The following is a 23,045-nucleotide window of genomic DNA, read 5'->3' as shown; positions in this document are numbered from 1 at the left end:
AAAGGGCCTCCATGGAAGGGCCCTCTTCCTCCCGTTGTGTTTCCTTGAGGTAATCAGAAACCACTGAGGATACCCGTATGAGCTCAGGTATGAAGCTGGGCGACCCTGGCCAAACCTTATTCCGCTCCGTGGTAGACGAGACAGTGGCAGGTCCTGAGCTGCCTGAAGCACACTCCTCGCGCGCACCTTCTCTTTGCTGCCGGAAGGCCTCACATAAGAAGTCTGAGTTGACTCGTGACAGAAGAAGTCTGAGTGTACCCGTGTGAGGCCTGCTGCTCTCAGTTCCTTGCTGGGAGCTTCAGCAGGAGCGCTCTGGAGCTCGCCGGCAGAAGAATTGTGAGTCCCCCCGCCCCACCCCGGCCTCAAGCAAAAGTCCAGATTTCCCCCGTTAGTAACACCTCGGAGCGCCAGAGGGAGCGGAGGGGCATGCGTTAACGGAATGCTTCAACCGTGGAAGGTATTTCACGAGACACTGTGCACTCACGTTCGTTGTAACAACTGTCAAAGGGCACTGTATACCTTCCAACTCCTCGGCTGTGTTTGAGCCACAGGAAGTAAATGCGTTCGTTGGATTCAGCTCCGTGAATGTGCAACGATGATGGCGAAGCGCTGCCCTGTTCGCTCGAAAGCTCTCGTTCGTACGGCCTTCACACGGCCTCAAGGTACGCAGTTCTGAACAGCCGTACATTCCATACTGGTGTGCCAACCCCTCACCCCCCCACCCACCCACCCGCAGGGAGGAATTTGGGCTTTTCTGAGAAACACCAGTGTGCGTCCCAAGTGAAACCAGGGCGTCTCCCCCAGGACGTCTCCGAACGGCAGTCGGATGCCAGAGGTGGACTTCCAGCCGGAAAAAGAGGGAAAAGGACAGCTTTCCCAGGGACAACTCTGGACCCTTGGGACCATCCGGAATCACCAAGGCCTAACTTTGCACGGCCTGGGGAACGCTCTTCCGCCTGTCCAGCCATCCCCACGTCAAAACCTTTCTCAGCAGAGGCAGGCGCTCTCTCCCTCGTACTAGATAGCTCGGCAGAGCCTTCCGAGAAACATGCTGCGTCATTCAGCTTGAACGTGGGACGCGGAGGGGAGAGTACGCTTTCTCCCCGTTTGGAGGCGCCTTGCGCTTGGCTTCAAAGCTGCCTGAACAGCACTAGCGGCCCGACGTCTGCACGGCAGGACTGTCGTTGTGGGCCAAGGCTGCGTGTTCTCCCAGAGCGAAAACCGTGCTGGCAATCCCTTTCTAGGAACTCCTCCCACGGCACCCCAGGTTCAGCTCCGGCCAAGTGGAAGGTGACCTCAGGCCTCAAGGTGAAGTTCCAGTGTTTCACGTCAGGGGAGTTGGGTGTGCAGGGGTCTCCAACGAGGCCGTACTCCACCACGGAGTGCCTTAACCCTGCGACGCTCCTGGGGGCACACAGGATGGGAGCCCATTCACCGGTTTCGCATGATGACCTCTCTCCGTGCCGGAACGGCGGCTCCTGGCTTCTGAGGAACCTTAGCCTAAGCAGGCCCCTGGAGACAGCTCTTCACATTCATAGCAAGGGCAGTGTACTCCTCTCTGGGTTGCCTAGGTTGAGTGGCCCGCTCGTCAGAGAGACTGGCGAAAGCAGCGCTGGGCGGACTCCCTTTGCCAGTCAGTCGAACGGCCTCCTTGACTGAAAGAGAACTGCAGTGCCAAAAGGCACCGTGCTGACGACTGGCTCCAGGAGGAGACTCGGGACAGCACGCTCACAGAAGCGAAAGCTAGGCTGTGGGCCCAGCCTGAGGAGCAGTACGTACGTTTGCCACACTTCTTTGCACAGCTAGGCGTGAGCCAGAGAGCCTTGGTCCCTGAGGCCTACCTGAGGTACTGCCATACTTACCCAGTAGATCCCACGCAGAGGTCCCTGTGCCCAAACGGGCCTCCATGGAAGGGCCCTGTTCCTCCCGTTGTGTTTCCTTGAGGTAATCAGAAACCACTGAGGATACCCGTATGAGCTCAGGTATGAAGCTGGGCGACCCTGGCCAAACCTTATTCCCCTCCGTGGTAGACGAGACAGTGGCGGGTCCTGAGCTGCCTGAAGCACACTCCTCGCGCGCACCTTCTCTTTGCTGCCGGAAGGCCTCACATAAGAAGTCTGAGTTGACTCGTGACAGAAGAAGTCTGAGTGTACTCGTGTGAGGCCTGCTGCTCTCAGTTCCTTGCTGGCAGCTTCAGCAGGAGCGCTCTGGAGCTCGCCGGCAGAAGAATTGTGAGTCCCCCAGCCCCACCCCGGCCTCAAGCAAAAGTCCAGATTTCCCCCGTTAGTAACACCTCGGAGCGCCAGAGGGAGCGGAGGGGCATGCGTTAACGGAATGCTTCAACCGTGGAAGGTATTTCACGAGACACTGTGCACTCACGTTCGTTGTAACAACTGTCAAAGGGCACTGTATACCTTCCAACTCCTCGGCTGTGTTTGAGCCACAGGAAGTAAATGCGTTCGTTGGATTCAGCTCCGTGAATGTGCAACGATGATGGCGAAGCGCTGCCCTGTTCGCTCGAAAGCTCTCGTTCGTACGGCCTTCACACGGCCTCAAGGTACGCAGTTCTGAACAGCCGTACATTCCATGCTGGTGTGCCAACCCCCCCCCCCACCCACCCACCCACCCGCAGGGAGGAATTTGGGCTCTTCTGAGAAACACCAGGGTGCGTCCCAAGTGAAACCAGGGCGTCTCCCCCAGGACGTCTCCGAACGGCAGTCGGATGCCAGAGGTGTACTTCCAGCCGGAAAAAGAGGGAAAAGGACAGCTTTCCCAGGGACAACTCTGGACCCTTGGGACCATCCGGAATCACCAAGGCCTAAACTTTGCACGGCCTGGGGAACGCTCTTCCGCCTGTCCAGCAATCCCCACGTCAAAACCTTTCTCAGCAGAGGCAGGCGCTCTCTCCCTCGGACTAGATAGCTGGGCAGAGCCTTCCGAGAAACATGCTGCGTCATTCAGCTTGAACGTGGGACGCGGAGGGGAGAGTACGCTTTCTCCCCGTTTGGAGGCGCCTTGCGCTTGGCTTCAAAGCTGCCTGAACAGCACTAGCGGCCCGACGTCTCTGCACGGCAGGACTGTCGTTGTGGGCCAAGGCTGCGTGTTCTCCCAAAGCGAAAACCGTGCTGGCGATCGCTTTCTAGGAACTCCTCCCACGGGACCCTAGGTACAGCTCCGGCCAAGTGGAAGGTCACCTCAGGCCTCAAGGTGAAGTTCCAGTGTTTCACGTCAGGGGAGTTGGGTGTGCAGGGGTCTCCAACTAGGCCGTACTCCACCACGGAGTGCCTTAACCCTCCGACGCTCCTGGGGGCACACAGGATAGGAGCTCGTTCGCCAAGTTGGCAGGATGACTTCTCTCCGTGCCGGAACGGCGGCTCCTGGCTTCTGAGGAACCTTAGCCTCAACAGGGCCCTGGAGAAAGCTCTTCACATTCATAGCAAGGGCAACGTACTGCTCTCTGGCTTGCCTGGGTTGAGTGCCCCAGGCGTCAAAGAGCCTCGCGAAGGCAGTGCTGCGCAGACTCCCTTGGCCAGTCGCACGGCCTCCTTGACTGAAAGAGAACTGCAGTGCCAAAAGGCACCGTGCTGACGACTGGCTCCAGGAGGAGACTCGGGACAGCACTCTCAGAGAAGCGAAAGCTAGGCTGTGGGCCCAGCCTGAGGACCAGCACGTTTTCCACACTTAACACAGCTAAGGCATGAGCCAGACGACAGCCTTGGTCACTGAGGCCTACCTAAGGTACTGCCATACTTACCCAGTAGATCCCACGCAGAGGTCCCTGTGCCCAAACGGGCCTCCATGGAAGGGCCCTGTTCCTCCCGTGTGTTTCCTTCAGGTAATCGGAAACCACTGAGGCTAACTACGTGAGCTCAGCTTTGAACTGGGCGACCCTGGGCAAACCTTATTCCCCTCCGTGGTAGACGAGACAGTTGCGGGTCCTAAGCTGCCTGAAGCACACTCCTCGCGCCCACCTTCTCTTTGCTGCCGGAAGGCCTCACCTAGGAGGCCTGAGTTTACTCGTGACGGAAGCCGTCTGAGTGTACTCGTGTGAGGCCTGCTGCTCTCAGGTCCTTGCTGGCAGCTTCAGCAAGAGCACTCTGGAGCTCGCCGACAAAAGAATTGTGAGCCCCCCCCGCCCGGCCTCAGGTAAAAGTCCAGATTTCCCCCGTCAGTAACACCTCGGAGTGCCATAGGAGCGAAGAAGCATGCGTTAACGGGAGGCCTCAACAGTGCTAGGGATTTATTTCACGAGACACTGTGCACTCACGTTCGTCGTAACAACTGTCAAAGGGCACTGGATGCCTTCCAACTCCTCTGTTGCGTTTGAGCCACAGGAAGTAAAGGCATTCGTTTGATTAAGCTCCGTGAACGGGCAACGATGATGGCGAAGCGCTGCCCTGTTCGCTCGAAAGCTCTCGTCTGTACGGCCTTCCAGCGGCCTCAGGGTACGCAGTTGTAAACAGCCTTACATTCCATGCTGGTGTGCCCCCAATTAGGAATTTGGGCTCTTCTGGGAGACACCCACGTGCGTCCCAAATGAAACCGGGGGGCTCCCCCAGGACGTCTGCCTACGGCAGTCGGTTGCCAGCTGTTTACTTCCAGCCGGAGAAAGCAAAAGAGGACAGCTTTCCCAGGGACAATTCTGGACCCTTGGGACCATCCAGAGTCACCAAAGCCTAAACTTTGCACGGCCTGGGGAACGCTCTTCCGCCTGTCCAGCAATCCCCACGTCAAAACCTTTCTCAGCAGAGGCAGGCACTCTCTCCCTTGCACTAGATAGCTCGGCAGAGCCTTCCGAGAAACATGCTGCGTCATTCAGCTTGAACGTGGGACGCGGAGGGGAGAGTACGCTTTCTCCCCGTTTGGAGGCGCCTTGCGCTTGGCTTCAAAGCTGCCTGAACAGCACTAGCGGCCCGACGTCTCTGCACGGCAGGATCGTCGTTGTGGGCCGAGGCTGCGTGTTCTCTCAAAACGAAAACCGTGCTGGCGATCCCTTTCTAGGAACTCCTCCCACGGCACCACATGTTCAGCTCCGGCCGAACGAAAGGTGACCTCAGGCCTCAAGGTAAGTTCCAGTGTTTCAGGTCGGGGGAGTTGGGTGTGCAGTGGTTTCCATGAGGCCATACTCCACCACGGAGTGCCTTAACTCTGCGACGCTCCTGGGGGCACACAGGATAGGAGCTCGTTCGCCAAGTTGGCAGGATGACTTCTCTCCGTGCCGGAACGGCGGCTCCTGGCTTCTGAGGAACCTTAGCCTCAACAGGGCCCTGGAGAAAGCTCTTCACATTCATAGCAAGGGCAACGTACTGCTCTCTGGCTTGCCTGGGTTGAGTGCCCCAGGCGTCAAAGAGCCTCGCGAAGGCAGTGCTGCGCAGACTCCCTTGGCCAGTCGCACGGCCTCCTTGACTGAAAGAGAACTGCAGTGCCAAAAGGCACCGTGCTGACGACTGGCTCCAGGAGGAGACTCGGGACAGCACTCTCACGGAAGCGAAAGCTAGGCTGTGGGCCCAGCCTGAGGACCAGCACGTTTTCCACACTTAACACAGCTAAGGCATGAGCCAGACGACAGCCTTGGTCACTGAGGCCTACCTAAGGTACTGCCATACTTACCCAGTAGATCCCACGCAGAGGTCCCTGTGCCCAAACGGGCCTCCATGGAAGGGCCCTGTTCCTCCCGTGTGTTTCCTTCAGGTAATCGGAAACCACTGAGGCTAACTACGTGAGCTCAGCTTTGAAACTGGGCGACCCTGGGCAAACCTTATTCCCCTCCGTGGTAGACGAGACAGTTGCGGGTCCTAAGCTGCCTGAAGCACACTCCTCGCGCCCACCTTCTCTTTGCTGCCGGAAGGCCTCACCTAGGAGGCCTGAGTTTACTCGTGACGGAAGCCGTCTGAGTGTACTCGTGTGAGGCCTGCTGCTCTCAGGTCCTTGCTGGCAGCTTCAGCAAGAGCACTCTGGAGCTCGCCGACAAAAGAATTGTGAGCCCCCCCCCCCCCCGGCCTCAGGTAAAAGTCCAGATTTCCCCCGTCAGTAACACCTCGGAGTGCCATAGGAGCGAAGAAGCATGCGTTAACGGGAGGCCTCAACAGTGCTAGGGATTTATTTCACGAGACACTGTGCACTCACGTTCGTCGTAACAACTGTCAAAGGGCACTGGATGCCTTCCAACTCCTCTGTTGCGTTTGAGCCACAGGAAGTAAAGGCATTCGTTTGATTAAGCTCCGTGAACGGGCAACGATGATGGCGAAGCGCTGCCCTGTTCGCTCGAAAGCTCTCGTCTGTACGGCCTTCCAGCGGCCTCAGGGTACGCAGTTGTAAACAGCCTTACATTCCATGCTGGTGTGCCCCCAATTAGGAATTTGGGCTCTTCTGGGAGACACCCACGTGCGTCCCAAATGAAACCGGGGGGCTCCCCCAGGACGTCTGCCTACGGCAGTCGGTTGCCAGCTGTTTACTTCCAGCCGGAGAAAGCAAAAGAGGACAGCTTTCCCAGGGACAATTCTGGACCCTTGGGACCATCCAGAGTCACCAAAGCCTAAACTTTGCACGGCCTGGGGAACGCTCTTCCGCCTGTCCAGCAATCCCCACGTCAAAACCTTTCTCAGCAGAGGCAGGCACTCTCTCCCTTGCACTAGATAGCTCGGCAGAGCCTTCCGAGAAACATGCTGCGTCATTCAGCTTGAACGTGGGACGCGGAGGGGAGAGTACGCTTTCTCCCCGTTTGCAGGCGCCTTGCGCTTGGCTTCAAAGCTGCCTGAACAGCACTAGCGGCCCGACGTCTCTGCACGGCAGGATCGTCGTTGTGGGCCGAGGCTGCGTGTTCTCTCAAAGCGAAAACCGTGCTGGCGATCCCTTTCTAGGAACTCCTCCCACGGCACCACATGTTCAGCTCCGGCCGAACGAAAGGTGACCTCAGGCCTCAAGGTAAGTTCCAGTGTTTCAGGTCGGGGGAGTTGGGTGTGCAGTGGTTTCCATGAGGCCATACTCCACCACGGAGTGCCTTAACTCTGCGACGCTCCTGGGGGCACACAGGATAGGAGCTCGTTCGCCAAGTTGGCAGGATGACTTCTCTCCGTGCCGGAACGGCGGCTCCTGGCTTCTGAGGAACCTTAGCCTCAACAGGGCCCTGGAGAAAGCTCTTCACATTCATAGCAAGGGCAACGTACTGCTCTCTGGCTTGCCTGGGTTGAGTGCCCCAGGCGTCAAAGAGCCTCGCGAAGGCAGTGCTGCGCAGACTCCCTTGGCCAGTCGCACGGCCTCCTTGACTGAAAGAGAACTGCAGTGCCAAAAGGCACCGTGCTGACGACTGGCTCCAGGAGGAGACTCGGGACAGCACTCTCACAGAAGCGAAAGCTAGGCTGTGGGCCCAGCCTGAGGACCAGCACGTTTTCCACACTTAACACAGCTAAGGCATGAGCCAGACGACAGCCTTGGTCACTGAGGCCTACCTAAGGTACTGCCATACTTACCCAGTAGATCCCACGCAGAGGTCCCTGTGCCCAAACGGGCCTCCATGGAAGGGCCCTGTTCCTCCCGTGTGTTTCCTTCAGGTAATCGGAAACCACTGAGGCTAACTACGTGAGCTCAGCTTTGAAACTGGGCGACCCTGGGCAAACCTTATTCCCCTCCGTGGTAGACGAGACAGTTGCGGGTCCTAAGCTGCCTGAAGCACACTCCTCGCGCCCACCTTCTCTTTGCTGCCGGAAGGCCTCACCTAGGAGGCCTGAGTTTACTCGTGACGGAAGCCGTCTGAGTGTACTCGTGTGAGGCCTGCTGCTCTCAGGTCCTTGCTGGCAGCTTCAGCAAGAGCACTCTGGAGCTCGCCGACAAAAGAATTGTGAGCCCCCCCCCCCCCCGGCCTCAGGTAAAAGTCCAGATTTCCCCCGTCAGTAACACCTCGGAGTGCCATAGGAGCGAAGAAGCATGCGTTAACGGGAGGCCTCAACAGTGCTAGGGATTTATTTCACGAGACACTGTGCACTCACGTTCGTCGTAACAACTGTCAAAGGGCACTGGATGCCTTCCAACTCCTCTGTTGCGTTTGAGCCACAGGAAGTAAAGGCATTCGTTTGATTAAGCTCCGTGAACGGGCAACGATGATGGCGAAGCGCTGCCCTGTTCGCTCGAAAGCTCTCGTCTGTACGGCCTTCCAGCGGCCTCAGGGTACGCAGTTGTAAACAGCCTTACATTCCATGCTGGTGTGCCCCCAATTAGGAATTTGGGCTCTTCTGGGAGACACCCACGTGCGTCCCAAATGAAACCGGGGGGCTCCCCCAGGACGTCTGCCTACGGCAGTCGGTTGCCAGCTGTTTACTTCCAGCCGGAGAAAGCAAAAGAGGACAGCTTTCCCAGGGACAATTCTGGACCCTTGGGACCATCCAGAGTCACCAAAGCCTAAACTTTGCACGGCCTGGGGAACGCTCTTCCGCCTGTCCAGCAATCCCCACGTCAAAACCTTTCTCAGCAGAGGCAGGCACTCTCTCCCTTGCACTAGATAGCTCGGCAGAGCCTTCCGAGAAACATGCTGCGTCATTCAGCTTGAACGAGGGACGCGGAGGGGAGAGTACGCTTTCTCCCCGTTTGGAGGCGCCTTGCGCTTGGCTTCAAAGCTGCCTGAACAGCACTAGCGGCCCGACGTCTCTGCACGGCAGGATCGTCGTTGTGGGCCGAGGCTGCGTGTTCTCTCAAAGCGAAAACCGTGCTGGCGATCCCTTTCTAGGAACTCCTCCCACGGCACCACATGTTCAGCTCCGGCCGAACGAAAGGTGACCTCAGGCCTCAAGGTAAGTTCCAGTGTTTCAGGTCGGGGGAGTTGGGTGTGCAGTGGTTTCCATGAGGCCATACTCCACCACGGAGTGCCTTAACTCTGCGACGCTCCTGGGGGCACACAGGATAGGAGCTCGTTCGCCAAGTTGGCAGGATGACTTCTCTCCGTGCCGGAACGGCGGCTCCTGGCTTCTGAGGAACCTTAGCCTCAACAGGGCCCTGGAGAAAGCTCTTCACATTCATAGCAAGGGCAACGTACTGCTCTCTGGCTTGCCTGGGTTGAGTGCCCCAGGCGTCAAAGAGCCTCGCGAAGGCAGTGCTGCGCAGACTCCCTTGGCCAGTCGCACGGCCTCCTTGACTGAAAGAGAACTGCAGTGCCAAAAGGCACCGTGCTGACGACTGGCTCCAGGAGGAGACTCGGGACAGCACTCTCACAGAAGCGAAAGCTAGGCTGTGGGCCCAGCCTGAGGACCAGCACGTTTTCCACACTTAACACAGCTAAGGCATGAGCCAGACGACAGCCTTGGTCACTGAGGCCTACCTAAGGTACTGCCATACTTACCCAGTAGATCCCACGCAGAGGTCCCTGTGCCCAAACGGGCCTCCATGGAAGGGCCCTGTTCCTCCCGTGTGTTTCCTTCAGGTAATCGGAAACCACTGAGGCTAACTACGTGAGCTCAGCTTTGAAACTGGGCGACCCTGGGCAAACCTTATTCCCCTCCGTGGTAGACGAGACAGTTGCGGGTCCTAAGCTGCCTGAAGCACACTCCTCGCGCCCACCTTCTCTTTGCTGCCGGAAGGCCTCACCTAGGAGGCCTGAGTTTACTCGTGACGGAAGCCGTCTGAGTGTACTCGTGTGAGGCCTGCTGCTCTCAGGTCCTTGCTGGCAGCTTCAGCAAGAGCACTCTGGAGCTCGCCGACAAAAGAATTGTGAGCCCCCCCCCCCCGGCCTCAGGTAAAAGTCCAGATTTCCCCCGTCAGTAACACCTCGGAGTGCCATAGGAGCGAAGAAGCATGCGTTAACGGGAGGCCTCAACAGTGCTAGGGATTTATTTCACGAGACACTGTGCACTCACGTTCGTCGTAACAACTGTCAAAGGGCACTGGATGCCTTCCAACTCCTCTGTTGCGTTTGAGCCACAGGAAGTAAAGGCATTCGTTTGATTAAGCTCCGTGAACGGGCAACGATGATGGCGAAGCGCTGCCCTGTTCGCTCGAAAGCTCTCGTCTGTACGGCCTTCCAGCGGCCTCAGGGTACGCAGTTGTAAACAGCCTTACATTCCATGCTGGTGTGCCCCCAATTAGGAATTTGGGCTCTTCTGGGAGACACCCACGTGCGTCCCAAATGAAACCGGGGGGCTCCCCCAGGACGTCTGCCTACGGCAGTCGGTTGCCAGCTGTTTACTTCCAGCCGGAGAAAGCAAAAGAGGACAGCTTTCCCAGGGACAATTCTGGACCCTTGGGACCATCCAGAGTCACCAAAGCCTAAACTTTGCACGGCCTGGGGAACGCTCTTCCGCCTGTCCAGCAATCCCCACGTCAAAACCTTTCTCAGCAGAGGCAGGCACTCTCTCCCTTGTACTAGATAGCTCGGCAGAGCCTTCCGAGAAACATGCTGCGTCATTCAGCTTGAACGTGGGACGCGGAGGGGAGAGTACGCTTTCTCCCCGTTTGGAGGCGCCTTGCGCTTGGCTTCAAAGCTGCCTGAACAGCACTAGCGGCCCGACGTCTCTGCACGGCAGGATCGTCGTTGTGGGCCGAGGCTGCGTGTTCTCTCAAAGCGAAAACCGTGCTGGCGATCCCTTTCTAGGAACTCCTCCCACGGCACCACATGTTCAGCTCCGGCCGAACGAAAGGTGACCTCAGGCCTCAAGGTAAGTTCCAGTGTTTCAGGTCGGGGGAGTTGGGTGTGCAGTGGTTTCCATGAGGCCATACTCCACCACGGAGTGCCTTAACTCTGCGACGCTCCTGGGGGCACACAGGATAGGAGCTCGTTCGCCAAGTTGGCAGGATGACTTCTCTCCGTGCCGGAACGGCGGCTCCTGGCTTCTGAGGAACCTTAGCCTCAACAGGGCCCTGGAGAAAGCTCTTCACATTCATAGCAAGGGCAACGTACTGCTCTCTGGCTTGCCTGGGTTGAGTGCCCCAGGCGTCAAAGAGCCTCGCGAAGGCAGTGCTGCGCAGACTCCCTTGGCCAGTCGCACGGCCTCCTTGACTGAAAGAGAACTGCAGTGCCAAAGGCACCGTGCTGACGACTGGCTCCAGGAGGAGACTCGGGACAGCACTCTCACAGAAGCGAAAGCTAGGCTGTGGGCCCAGCCTGAGGACCAGCACGTTTTCCACACTTAACACAGCTAAGGCATGAGCCAGACGACAGCCTTGGTCACTGAGGCCTACCTAAGGTACTGCCATACTTACCCAGTAGATCCCACGCAGAGGTCCCTGTGCCCAAACGGGCCTCCATGGAAGGGCCCTGTTCCTCCCGTGTGTTTCCTTCAGGTAATCGGAAACCACTGAGGATAACTACGTGAGCTCAGCTTTGAAACTGGGCGACCCTGGGCAAACCTTATTCCCCTCCGTGGTAGACGAGACAGTTGCGGGTCCTAAGCTGCCTGAAGCACACTCCTCGCGCCCACCTTCTCTTTGCTGCCGGAAGGCCTCACCTAGGAGGCCTGAGTTTACTCGTGACGGAAGCCGTCTGAGTGTACTCGTGTGAGGCCTGCTGCTCTCAGGTCCTTGCTGGCAGCTTCAGCAAGAGCACTCTGGAGCTCGCCGACAAAAGAATTGGGAGCCCCCCCCCCCCCCCGGCCTCAGGTAAAGTCCAGATTTCCCCCGTCAGTAACACCTCGGAGTGCCATAGGAGCGAAGAAGCATGCGTTAACGGGAGGCCTCAACAGTGCTAGGGATTTATTTCACGAGACACTGTGCACTCACGTTCGTCGTAACAACTGTCAAAGGGCACTGGATGCCTTCCAACTCCTCTGTTGCGTTTGAGCCACAGGAAGTAAAGGCATTCGTTTGATTAAGCTCCGTGAACGGGCAACGATGATGGCGAAGCGCTGCCCTGTTCGCTCGAAAGCTCTCGTCTGTACGGCCTTCCAGCGGCCTCAGGGTACGCAGTTGTAAACAGCCTTACATTCCATGCTGGTGTGCCCCCAATTAGGAATTTGGGCTCTTCTGGGAGACACCCACGTGCGTCCCAAATGAAACCGGGGGGCTCCCCCAGGACGTCTGCCTACGGCAGTCGGTTGCCAGCTGTTTACTTCCAGCCGGAGAAAGCAAAAGAGGACAGCTTTCCCAGGGACAATTCGGGACCCTTGGGACCATCCAGAGTCACCAAAGCCTAAACTTTGCACGGCCTGGGGAACGCTCTTCCGCCTGTCCAGCAATCCCCACGTCAAAACCTTTCTCAGCAGAGGCAGGCACTCTCTCCCTTGCACTAGATAGCTCGGCAGAGCCTTCCGAGAAACATGCTGCGTCATTCAGCTTGAACGTGGGACGCGGAGGGGAGAGTACGCTTTCTCCCCGTTTGGAGGCGCCTTGCGCTTGGCTTCAAAGCTGCCTGAACAGCACTAGCGGCCCGACGTCTCTGCACGGCAGGATCGTCGTTGTGGGCCGAGGCTGCGTGTTCTCTCAAAACGAAAACCGTGCTGGCGATCCCTTTCTAGGAACTCCTCCCACGGCACCACATGTTCAGCTCCGGCCGAACGAAAGGTGACCTCAGGCCTCAAGGTAAGTTCCAGTGTTTCAGGTCGGGGGAGTTGGGTGTGCAGTGGTTTCCATGAGGCCATACTCCACCACGGAGTGCCTTAACTCTGCGACGCTCCTGGGGGCACACAGGATAGGAGCTCGTTCGCCAAGTTGGCAGGATGACTTCTCTCCGTGCCGGAACGGCGGCTCCTGGCTTCTGAGGAACCTTAGCCTCAACAGGGCCCTGGAGAAAGCTCTTCACATTCATAGCAAGGGCAACGTACTGCTCTCTGGCTTGCCTGGGTTGAGTGCCCCAGGCGTCAAAGAGCCTCGCGAAGGCAGTGCTGCGCAGACTCCCTTGGCCAGTCGCACGGCCTCCTTGACTGAAAGAGAACTGCAGTGCCAAAAGGCACCGTGCTGACGACTGGCTCCAGGAGGAGACTCGGGACAGCACTCTCACAGAAGCGAAAGCTAGGCTGTGGGCCCAGCCTGAGGACCAGCACGTTTTCCACACTTAACACAGCTAAGGCATGAGCCAGACGACAGCCTTGGTCACTGAGGCCTACCTAAGGTACTGCCATACTTACCCAGTAGATCCCACGCAGAGGTCCCTGTGCCCAAACGGGCCTCCATGGAAGGGCCCTGTTCCTCCCGTGTGTTTCCTTCAGGTAATCGGAAACCACTGAGGATAACTACGTGAGCTCAGCTTTGAAACTGGGCGACCCTGGGCAAACCTTATTCCCCTCCGTGGTAGACGAGACAGTTGCGGGTCCTAAGCTGCCTGAAGCACACTCCTCGCGCCCACCTTCTCTTTGCTGCCGGAAGGCCTCACCTAGGAGGCCTGAGTTTACTCGTGACGGAAGCCGTCTGAGTGTACTCGTGTGAGGCCTGCTGCTCTCAGGTCCTTGCTGGCAGCTTCAGCAAGAGCACTCTGGAGCTCGCCGACAAAAGAATTGTGAGCCCCCCCCGCCCGGCCTCAGGTAAAAGTCCAGATTTCCCCCGTCAGTAACACCTCGGAGTGCCATAGGAGCGAAGAAGCATGCGTTAACGGGAGGCCTCAACAGTGCTAGGGATTTATTTCACGAGACACTGTGCACTCACGTTCGTCGTAACAACTGTCAAAGGGCACTGGATGCCTTCCAACTCCTCTGTTGCGTTTGAGCCACAGGAAGTAAAGGCATTCGTTTGATTAAGCTCCGTGAACGGGCAACGATGATGGCGAAGCGCTGCCCTGTTCGCTCGAAAGCTCTCGTCTGTACGGCCTTCCAGCGGCCTCAGGGTACGCAGTTGTAAACAGCCTTACATTCCATGCTGGTGTGCCCCCAATTAGGAATTTGGGCTCTTCTGGGAGACACCCACGTGCGTCCCAAATGAAACCGGGGGGCTCCCCCAGGACGTCTGCCTACGGCAGTCGGTTGCCAGCTGTTTACTTCCAGCCGGAGAAAGCAAAAGAGGACAGCTTTCCCAGGGACAATTCTGGACCCTTGGGACCATCCAGAGTCACCAAAGCCTAAACTTTGCACGGCCTGGGGAACGCTCTTCCGCCTGTCCAGCAATCCCCACGTCAAAACCTTTCTCAGCAGAGGCAGGCACTCTCTCCCTTGTACTAGATAGCTCGGCAGAGCCTTCCGAGAAACATGCTGCGTCATTCAGCTTGAACGTGGGACGCGGAGGGGAGAGTACGCTTTCTCCCCGTTTGGAGGCGCCTTGCGCTTGGCTTCAAAGCTGCCTGAACAGCACAGGCGGCCCGACGTCTCTGCACGGCAGGATCGTCGTTGTGGGCCGAGGCTGCGTGTTCTCTCAAAGCGAAAACCGTGCTGGCGATCCCTTTCTAGGAACTCCTCCCACGGCACCACATGTTCAGCTCCGGCCGAACGAAAGGTGACCTCAGGCCTCAAGGTAAGTTCCAGTGTTTCAGGTCGGGGGAGTTGGGTGTGCAGTGGTTTCCATGAGGCCATACTCCACCACGGAGTGCCTTAACTCTGCGACGCTCCTGGGGGCACACAGGATAGGAGCTCGTTCGCCAAGTTGGCAGGATGACTTCTCTCCGTGCCGGAACGGCGGCTCCTGGCTTCTGAGGAACCTTAGCCTCAACAGGGCCCTGGAGAAAGCTCTTCACATTCATAGCAAGGGCAACGTACTGCTCTCTGGCTTGCCTGGGTTGAGTGCCCCAGGCGTCAAAGAGCCTCGCGAAGGCAGTGCTGCGCAGACTCCCTTGGCCAGTCGCACGGCCTCCTTGACTGAAAGAGAACTGCAGTGCCAAAAGGCACCGTGCTGACGACTGGCTCCAGGAGGAGACTCGGGACAGCACTCTCACAGAAGCGAAAGCTAGGCTGTGGGCCCAGCCTGAGGACCAGCACGTTTTCCACACTTAACACAGCTAAGGCATGAGCCAGACGACAGCCTTGGTCACTGAGGCCTACCTAAGGTACTGCCATACTTACCCAGTAGATCCCACGCAGAGGTCCCTGTGCCCAAACGGGCCTCCATGGAAGGGCCCTGTTCCTCCCGTGTGTTTCCTTCAGGTAATCGGAAACCACTGAGGATAACTACGTGAGCTCAGCTTTGAAACTGGGCGACCCTGGGCAAACCTTATTCCCCTCCGTGGTAGACGAGACAGTTGCGGGTCCTAAGCTGCCTGAAGCACACTCCTCGCGCCCACCTTCTCTTTGCTGCCGGAAGGCCTCACCTAGGAGGCCTGAGTTTACTCGTGACGGAAGCCGTCTGAGTGTACTCGTGTGAGGCCTGCTGCTCTCAGGTCCTCGCTGGCAGCTTCAGCAAGAGCACTCTGGAGCTCGCCGACAAAAGAATTGTGAGCCCCCCCCGCCCGGCCTCAGGTAAAAGTCCAGATTTCCCCCGTCAGTAACACCTCGGAGTGCCATAGGAGCGAAGAAGCATGCGTTAACGGGAGGCCTCAACAGTGCTAGGGATTTATTTCACGAGACACTGTGCACTCACGTTCGTCGTAACAACTGTCAAAGGGCACTGGATGCCTTCCAACTCCTCTGTTGCGTTTGAGCCACAGGAAGTAAAGGCATTCGTTTGATTAAGCTCCGTGAACGGGCAACGATGATGGCGAAGCGCTGCCCTGTTCGCTCGAAAGCTCTCGTCTGTACGGCCTTCCAGCGGCCTCAGGGTACGCAGTTGTAAACAGCCTTACATTCCATGCTGGTGTGCCCCCAATTAGGAATTTGGGCTCTTCTGGGAGACACCCACGTGCGTCCCAAATGAAACCGGGGGGCTCCCCCAGGACGTCTGCCTACGGCAGTCGGTTGCCAGCTGTTTACTTCCAGCCGGAGAAAGCAAAAGAGGACAGCTTTCCCAGGGACAATTCTGGACCCTTGGGACCATCCAGAGTCACCAAAGCCTAAACTTTGCACGGCCTGGGGAACGCTCTTCCGCCTGTCCAGCAATCCCCACGTCAAAACCTTTCTCAGCAGAGGCAGGCACTCTCTCCCTTGTACTAGATAGCTCGGCAGAGCCTTCCGAGAAACATGCTGCGTCATTCAGCTTGAACGTGGGACGCGGAGGGGAGAGTACGCTTTCTCCCCGTTTGGAGGCGCCTTGCGCTTGGCTTCAAAGCTGCCTGAACAGCACTAGCGGCCCGACGTCTCTGCACGGCAGGATCGTCGTTGTGGGCCGAGGCTGCGTGTTCTCTCAAAGCGAAAACCGTGCTGGCGATCCCTTTCTAGGAACTCCTCCCACGGCACCACATGTTCAGCTCCGGCCGAACGAAAGGTGACCTCAGGCCTCAAGGTAAGTTCCAGTGTTTCAGGTCGGGGGAGTTGGGTGTGCAGTGGTTTCCATGAGGCCATACTCCACCACGGAGTGCCTTAACTCTGCGACGCTCCTGGGGGCACACAGGATAGGAGCTCGTTCGCCAAGTTGGCAGGATGACTTCTCTCCGTGCCGGAACGGCGGCTCCTGGCTTCTGAGGAACCTTAGCCTCAACAGGGCCCTGGAGAAAGCTCTTCACATTCATAGCAAGGGCAACGTACTGCTCTCTGGCTTGCCTGGGTTGAGTGCCCCAGGCGTCAAAGAGCCTCGCGAAGGCAGTGCTGCGCAGACTCCCTTGGCCAGTCGCACGGCCTCCTTGACTGAAAGAGAACTGCAGTGCCAAAAGGCACCGTGCTGACGACTGGCTCCAGGAGGAGACTCGGGACAGCACTCTCACAGAAGCGAAAGCTAGGCTGTGGGCCCAGCCTGAGGACCAGCACGTTTTCCACACTTAACACAGCTAAGGCATGAGCCAGACGACAGCCTTGGTCACTGAGGCCTACCTAAGGTACTGCCATACTTACCCAGTAGATCCCACGCAGAGGTCCCTGTGCCCAAACGGGCCTCCATGGAAGGGCCCTGTTCCTCCCGTGTGTTTCCTTCAGGTAATCGGAAACCACTGAGGCTAACTACGTGAGCTCAGCTTTGAAACTGGGCGACCCTGGGCAAACCTTATTCCCCTCCGTGGTAGACGAGACAGTTGCGGGTCCTAAGCTGCCTGAAGCACACTCCTCGCGCCCACCTTCTCTTTGCTGCCGGAAGGCCTCACCTAGGAGGCCTGAGTTTACTCGTGACGGAAGCCGTCTGAGTGTACTCGTGTGAGGCCTGCTGCTCTCAGGTCCTTGCTGGCAGCTTCAGCAAGAGCACTCTGGAGCTCGCCGACAAAAGAATTGTGAGCCCCCCCCCCCCCGGCCTCAGGTAAAAGTCCAGATTTCCCCCGTCAGTAACACCTCGGAGTGCCATAGGAGCGAAGAAGCATGCGTTAACGGGAGGCCTCAACAGTGCTAGGGATTTATTTCACGAGACACTGTGCACTCACGTTCGTCGTAACAACTGTCAAAGGGCACTGGATGCCTTCCAACTCCTCTGTTGCGTTTGAGCCACAGGAAGTAAAGGCATTCGTTTGATTAAGCTCCGTGAACGGGCAACGATGATGGCTAAGCGCTGCCCTGTTCGCTCGAAAGCTCTCGTCTGTACGGCCTTCCAGCGGCCTCAGGGTACGCAGTTGTAAACAGCCTTACATTCCATGCTGGTGTGCCCCCAATTAGGAATTTGGGCTCTTCTGGGAGACACCCACGTGCGTCCCAAATGAAACCGGGGGGCTCCCCCAGGACGTCTGCCTACGGCAGTCGGTTGCCAGCTGTTTACTTCCAGCCGGAGAAAGCAAAAGAGGACAGCTTTCCCAGGGACAATTCTGGACCCTTGGGACCATCCAGAGTCACCAAAGCCTAAACTTTGCACGGCCTGGGGAACGCTCTTCCGCCTGTCCAGCAATCCCCACGTCAAAACCTTTCTCAGCAGAGGCAGGCACTCTCTCCCTTGCACTAGATAGCTCGGCAGAGCCTTCCGAGAAACATGCTGCGTCATTCAGCTTGAACGAGGGACGCGGAGGGGAGAGTACGCTTTCTCCCCGTTTGGAGGCGCCTTGCGCTTGGCTTCAAAGCTGCCTGAACAGCACTAGCGGCCCGACGTCTCTGCACGGCAGGATCGTCGTTGTGGGCCGAGGCTGCGTGTTCTCTCAAAACGAAAACCGTGCTGGCGATCCCTTTCTAGGAACTCCTCCCACGGCACCACATGTTCAGCTCCGGCCGAACGAAAGGTGACCTCAGGCCTCAAGGTAAGTTCCAGTGTTTCAGGTCGGGGGAGTTGGGTGTGCAGTGGTTTCCATGAGGCCATACTCCACCACGGAGTGCCTTAACTCTGCGACGCTCCTGGGGGCACACAGGATAGGAGCTCGTTCGCCAAGTTGGCAGGATGACTTCTCTCCGTGCCGGAACGGCGGCTCCTGGCTTCTGAGGAACCTTAGCCTCAACAGGGCCCTGGAGAAAGCTCTTCACATTCATAGCAAGGGCAACGTACTGCTCTCTGGCTTGCCTGGGTTGAGTGCCCCAGGCGTCAAAGAGCCTCGCGAAGGCAGTGCTGCGCAGACTCCCTTGGCCAGTCGCACGGCCTCCTTGACTGAAAGAGAACTGCAGTGCCAAAAGGCACCGTGCTGACGACTGGCTCCAGGAGGAGACTCGGGACAGCACTCTCACAGAAGCGAAAGCTAGGCTGTGGGCCCAGCCTGAGGACCAGCACGTTTTCCACACTTAACACAGCTAAGGCATGAGCCAGACGACAGCCTTGGTCACTGAGGCCTACCTAAGGTACTGCCATACTTACCCAGTAGATCCCACGCAGAGGTCCCTGTGCCCAAACGGGCCTCCATGGAAGGGCCCTGTTCCTCCCGTGTGTTTCCTTCAGGTAATCGGAAACCACTGAGGCTAACTACGTGAGCTCAGCTTTGAAACTGGGCGACCCTGGGCAAACCTTATTCCCCTCCGTGGTAGACGAGACAGTTGCGGGTCCTAAGCTGCCTGAAGCACACTCCTCGCGCCCACCTTCTCTTTGCTGCCGGAAGGCCTCACCTAGGAGGCCTGAGTTTACTCGTGACGGAAGCCGTCTGAGTGTACTCGTGTGAGGCCTGCTGCTCTCAGGTCCTTGCTGGCAGCTTCAGCAAGAGCACTCTGGAGCTCGCCGACAAAAGAATTGTGAGCCCCCCCCCCCCGGCCTCAGGTAAAAGTCCAGATTTCCCCCGTCAGTAACACCTCGGAGTGCCATAGGAGCGAAGAAGCATGCGTTAACGGGAGGCCTCAACAGTGCTAGGGATTTATTTCACGAGACACTGTGCACTCACGTTCGTCGTAACAACTGTCAAAGGGCACTGGATGCCTTCCAACTCCTCTGTTGCGTTTGAGCCACAGGAAGTAAAGGCATTCGTTTGATTAAGCTCCGTGAACGGGCAACGATGATGGCGAAGCGCTGCCCTGTTCGCTCGAAAGCTCTCGTCTGTACGGCCTTCCAGCGGCCTCAGGGTACGCAGTTGTAAACAGCCTTACATTCCATGCTGGTGTGCCCCCAATTAGGAATTTGGGCTCTTCTGGGAGACACCCACGTGCGTCCCAAATGAAACCGGGGGGCTCCCCCAGGACGTCTGCCTACGGCAGTCGGTTGCCAGCTGTTTACTTCCAGCCGGAGAAAGCAAAAGAGGACAGCTTTCCCAGGGACAATTCTGGACCCTTGGGACCATCCAGAGTCACCAAAGCCTAAACTTTGCACGGCCTGGGGAACGCTCTTCCGCCTGTCCAGCAATCCCCACGTCAAAACCTTTCTCAGCAGAGGCAGGCACTCTCTCCCTTGCACTAGATAGCTCGGCAGAGCCTTCCGAGAAACATGCTGCGTCATTCAGCTTGAACGAGGGACGCGGAGGGGAGAGTACGCTTTCTCCCCGTTTGGAGGCGCCTTGCGCTTGGCTTCAAAGCTGCCTGAACAGCACTAGCGGCCCGACGTCTCTGCACGGCAGGATCGTCGTTGTGGGCCGAGGCTGCGTGTTCTCTCAAAGCGAAAACCGTGCTGGCGATCCCTTTCTAGGAACTCCTCCCACGGCACCACATGTTCAGCTCCGGCCGAACGAAAGGTGACCTCAGGCCTCAAGGTAAGTTCCAGTGTTTCAGGTCGGGGGAGTTGGGTGTGCAGTGGTTTCCATGAGGCCATACTCCACCACGGAGTGCCTTAACTCTGCGACGCTCCTGGGGGCACACAGGATAGGAGCTCGTTCGCCAAGTTGGCAGGATGACTTCTCTCCGTGCCGGAACGGCGGCTCCTGGCTTCTGAGGAACCTTAGCCTCAACAGGGCCCTGGAGAAAGCTCTTCACATTCATAGCAAGGGCAACGTACTGCTCTCTGGCTTGCCTGGGTTGAGTGCCCCAGGCGTCAAAGAGCCTCGCGAAGGCAGTGCTGCGCAGACTCCCTTGGCCAGTCGCACGGCCTCCTTGACTGAAAGAGAACTGCAGTGCCAAAAGGCACCGTGCTGACGACTGGCTCCAGGAGGAGACTCGGGACAGCACTCTCACAGAAGCGAAAGCTAGGCTGTGGGCCCAGCCTGAGGACCAGCACGTTTTCCACACTTAACACAGCTAAGGCATGAGCCAGACGACAGCCTTGGTCACTGAGGCCTACCTAAGGTACTGCCATACTTACCCAGTAGATCCCACGCAGAGGTCCCTGTGCCCAAACGGGCCTCCATGGAAGGGCCCTGTTCCTCCCGTGTGTTTCCTTCAGGTAATCGGAAACCACTGAGGCTAACTACGTGAGCTCAGCTTTGAAACTGGGCGACCCTGGGCAAACCTTATTCCCCTCCGTGGTAGACGAGACAGTTGCGGGTCCTAAGCTGCCTGAAGCACACTCCTCGCGCCCACCTTCTCTTTGCTGCCGGAAGGCCTCACCTAGGAGGCCTGAGTTTACTCGTGACGGAAGCCGTCTGAGTGTACTCGTGTGAGGCCTGCTGCTCTCAGGTCCTTGCTGGCAGCTTCAGCAAGAGCACTCTGGAGCTCGCCGACAAAAGAATTGTGAGCCCCCCCCCCCGGCCTCAGGTAAAAGTCCAGATTTCCCCCGTCAGTAACACCTCGGAGTGCCATAGGAGCGAAGAAGCATGCGTTAACGGGAGGCCTCAACAGTGCTAGGGATTTATTTCACGAGACACTGTGCACTCACGTTCGTCGTAACAACTGTCAAAGGGCACTGGATGCCTTCCAACTCCTCTGTTGCGTTTGAGCCACAGGAAGTAAAGGCATTCGTTTGATTAAGCTCCGTGAACGGGCAACGATGATGGCGAAGCGCTGCCCTGTTCGCTCGAAAGCTCTCGTCTGTACGGCCTTCCAGCGGCCTCAGGGTACGCAGTTGTAAACAGCCTTACATTCCATGCTGGTGTGCCCCCAATTAGGAATTTGGGCTCTTCTGGGAGACACCCACGTGCGTCCCAAATGAAACCGGGGGGCTCCCCCAGGACGTCTGCCTACGGCAGTCGGTTGCCAGCTGTTTACTTCCAGCCGGAGAAAGCAAAAGAGGACAGCTTTCCCAGGGACAATTCTGGACCCTTGGGACCATCCAGAGTCACCAAAGCCTAAACTTTGCACGGCCTGGGGAACGCTCTTCCGCCTGTCCAGCAATCCCCACGTCAAAACCTTTCTCAGCAGAGGCAGGCACTCTCTCCCTTGTACTAGATAGCTCGGCAGAGCCTTCCGAGAAACATGCTGCGTCATTCAGCTTGAACGTGGGACGCGGAGGGGAGAGTACGCTTTCTCCCCGTTTGGAGGCGCCTTGCGCTTGGCTTCAAAGCTGCCTGAACAGCACTAGCGGCCCGACGTCTCTGCACGGCAGGATCGTCGTTGTGGGCCGAGGCTGCGTGTTCTCTCAAAGCGAAAACCGTGCTGGCGATCCCTTTCTAGGAACTCCTCCCACGGCACCACATGTTCAGCTCCGGCCGAACGAAAGGTGACCTCAGGCCTCAAGGTAAGTTCCAGTGTTTCAGGTCGGGGGAGTTGGGTGTGCAGTGGTTTCCATGAGGCCATACTCCACCACGGAGTGCCTTAACTCTGCGACGCTCCTGGGGGCACACAGGATAGGAGCTCGTTCGCCAAGTTGGCAGGATGACTTCTCTCCGTGCCGGAACGGCGGCTCCTGGCTTCTGAGGAACCTTAGCCTCAACAGGGCCCTGGAGAACGCTCTTCACATTCATAGCAAGGGCAACGTACTGCTCTCTGGCTTGCCTGGGTTGAGTGCCCCAGGCGTCAAAGAGCCTCGCGAAGGCAGTGCTGCGCAGACTCCCTTGGCCAGTCGCACGGCCTCCTTGACTGAAAGAGAACTGCAGTGCCAAAAGGCACCGTGCTGACGACTGGCTCCAGGAGGAGACTCGGGACAGCACTCTCACAGAAGCGAAAGCTAGGCTGTGGGCCCAGCCTGAGGACCAGCACGTTTTCCACACTTAACACAGCTAAGGCATGAGCCAGACGACAGCCTTGGTCACTGAGGCCTACCTAAGGTACTGCCATACTTACCCAGTAGATCCCACGCAGAGGTCCCTGTGCCCAAACGGGCCTCCATGGAAGGGCCCTGTTCCTCCCGTGTGTTTCCTTCAGGTAATCGGAAACCACTGAGGATAACTACGTGAGCTCAGCTTTGAAACTGGGCGACCCTGGGCAAACCTTATTCCCCTCCGTGGTAGACGAGACAGTTGCGGGTCCTAAGCTGCCTGAAGCACACTCCTCGCGCCCACCTTCTCTTTGCTGCCGGAAGGCCTCACCTAGGAGGCCTGAGTTTACTCGTGACGGAAGCCGTCTGAGTGTACTCGTGTGAGGCCTGCTGCTCTCAGGTCCTTGCTGGCAGCTTCAGCAAGAGCACTCTGGAGCTCGCCGACAAAAGAATTGTGAGCCCCCCCCGCCCGGCCTCAGGTAAAAGTCCAGATTTCCCCCGTCAGTAACACCTCGGAGTGCCATAGGAGCGAAGAAGCATGCGTTAACGGGAGGCCTCAACAGTGCTAGGGATTTATTTCACGAGACACTGTGCACTCACTTTCGTCGTAACAACTGTCAAAGGGCACTGGATGCCTTCCAACTCCTCTGTTGCGTTTGAGCCACAGGAAGTAAAGGCATTCGTTTGATTAAGCTCCGTGAACGGGCAACGATGATGGCGAAGCGCTGCCCTGTTCGCTCGAAAGCTCTCGTCTGTACGGCCTTCCAGCGGCCTCAGGGTACGCAGTTGTAAACAGCCTTACA

The sequence above is a fragment of the Tursiops truncatus genome, chromosome 14 (assembly GCF_011762595.2).
Source record: "Tursiops truncatus isolate mTurTru1 chromosome 14, mTurTru1.mat.Y, whole genome shotgun sequence".
Lineage (NCBI taxonomy): Eukaryota > Metazoa > Chordata > Mammalia > Artiodactyla > Delphinidae > Tursiops > Tursiops truncatus.
Note: the sequence above shows the minus strand (reverse complement) of the source record.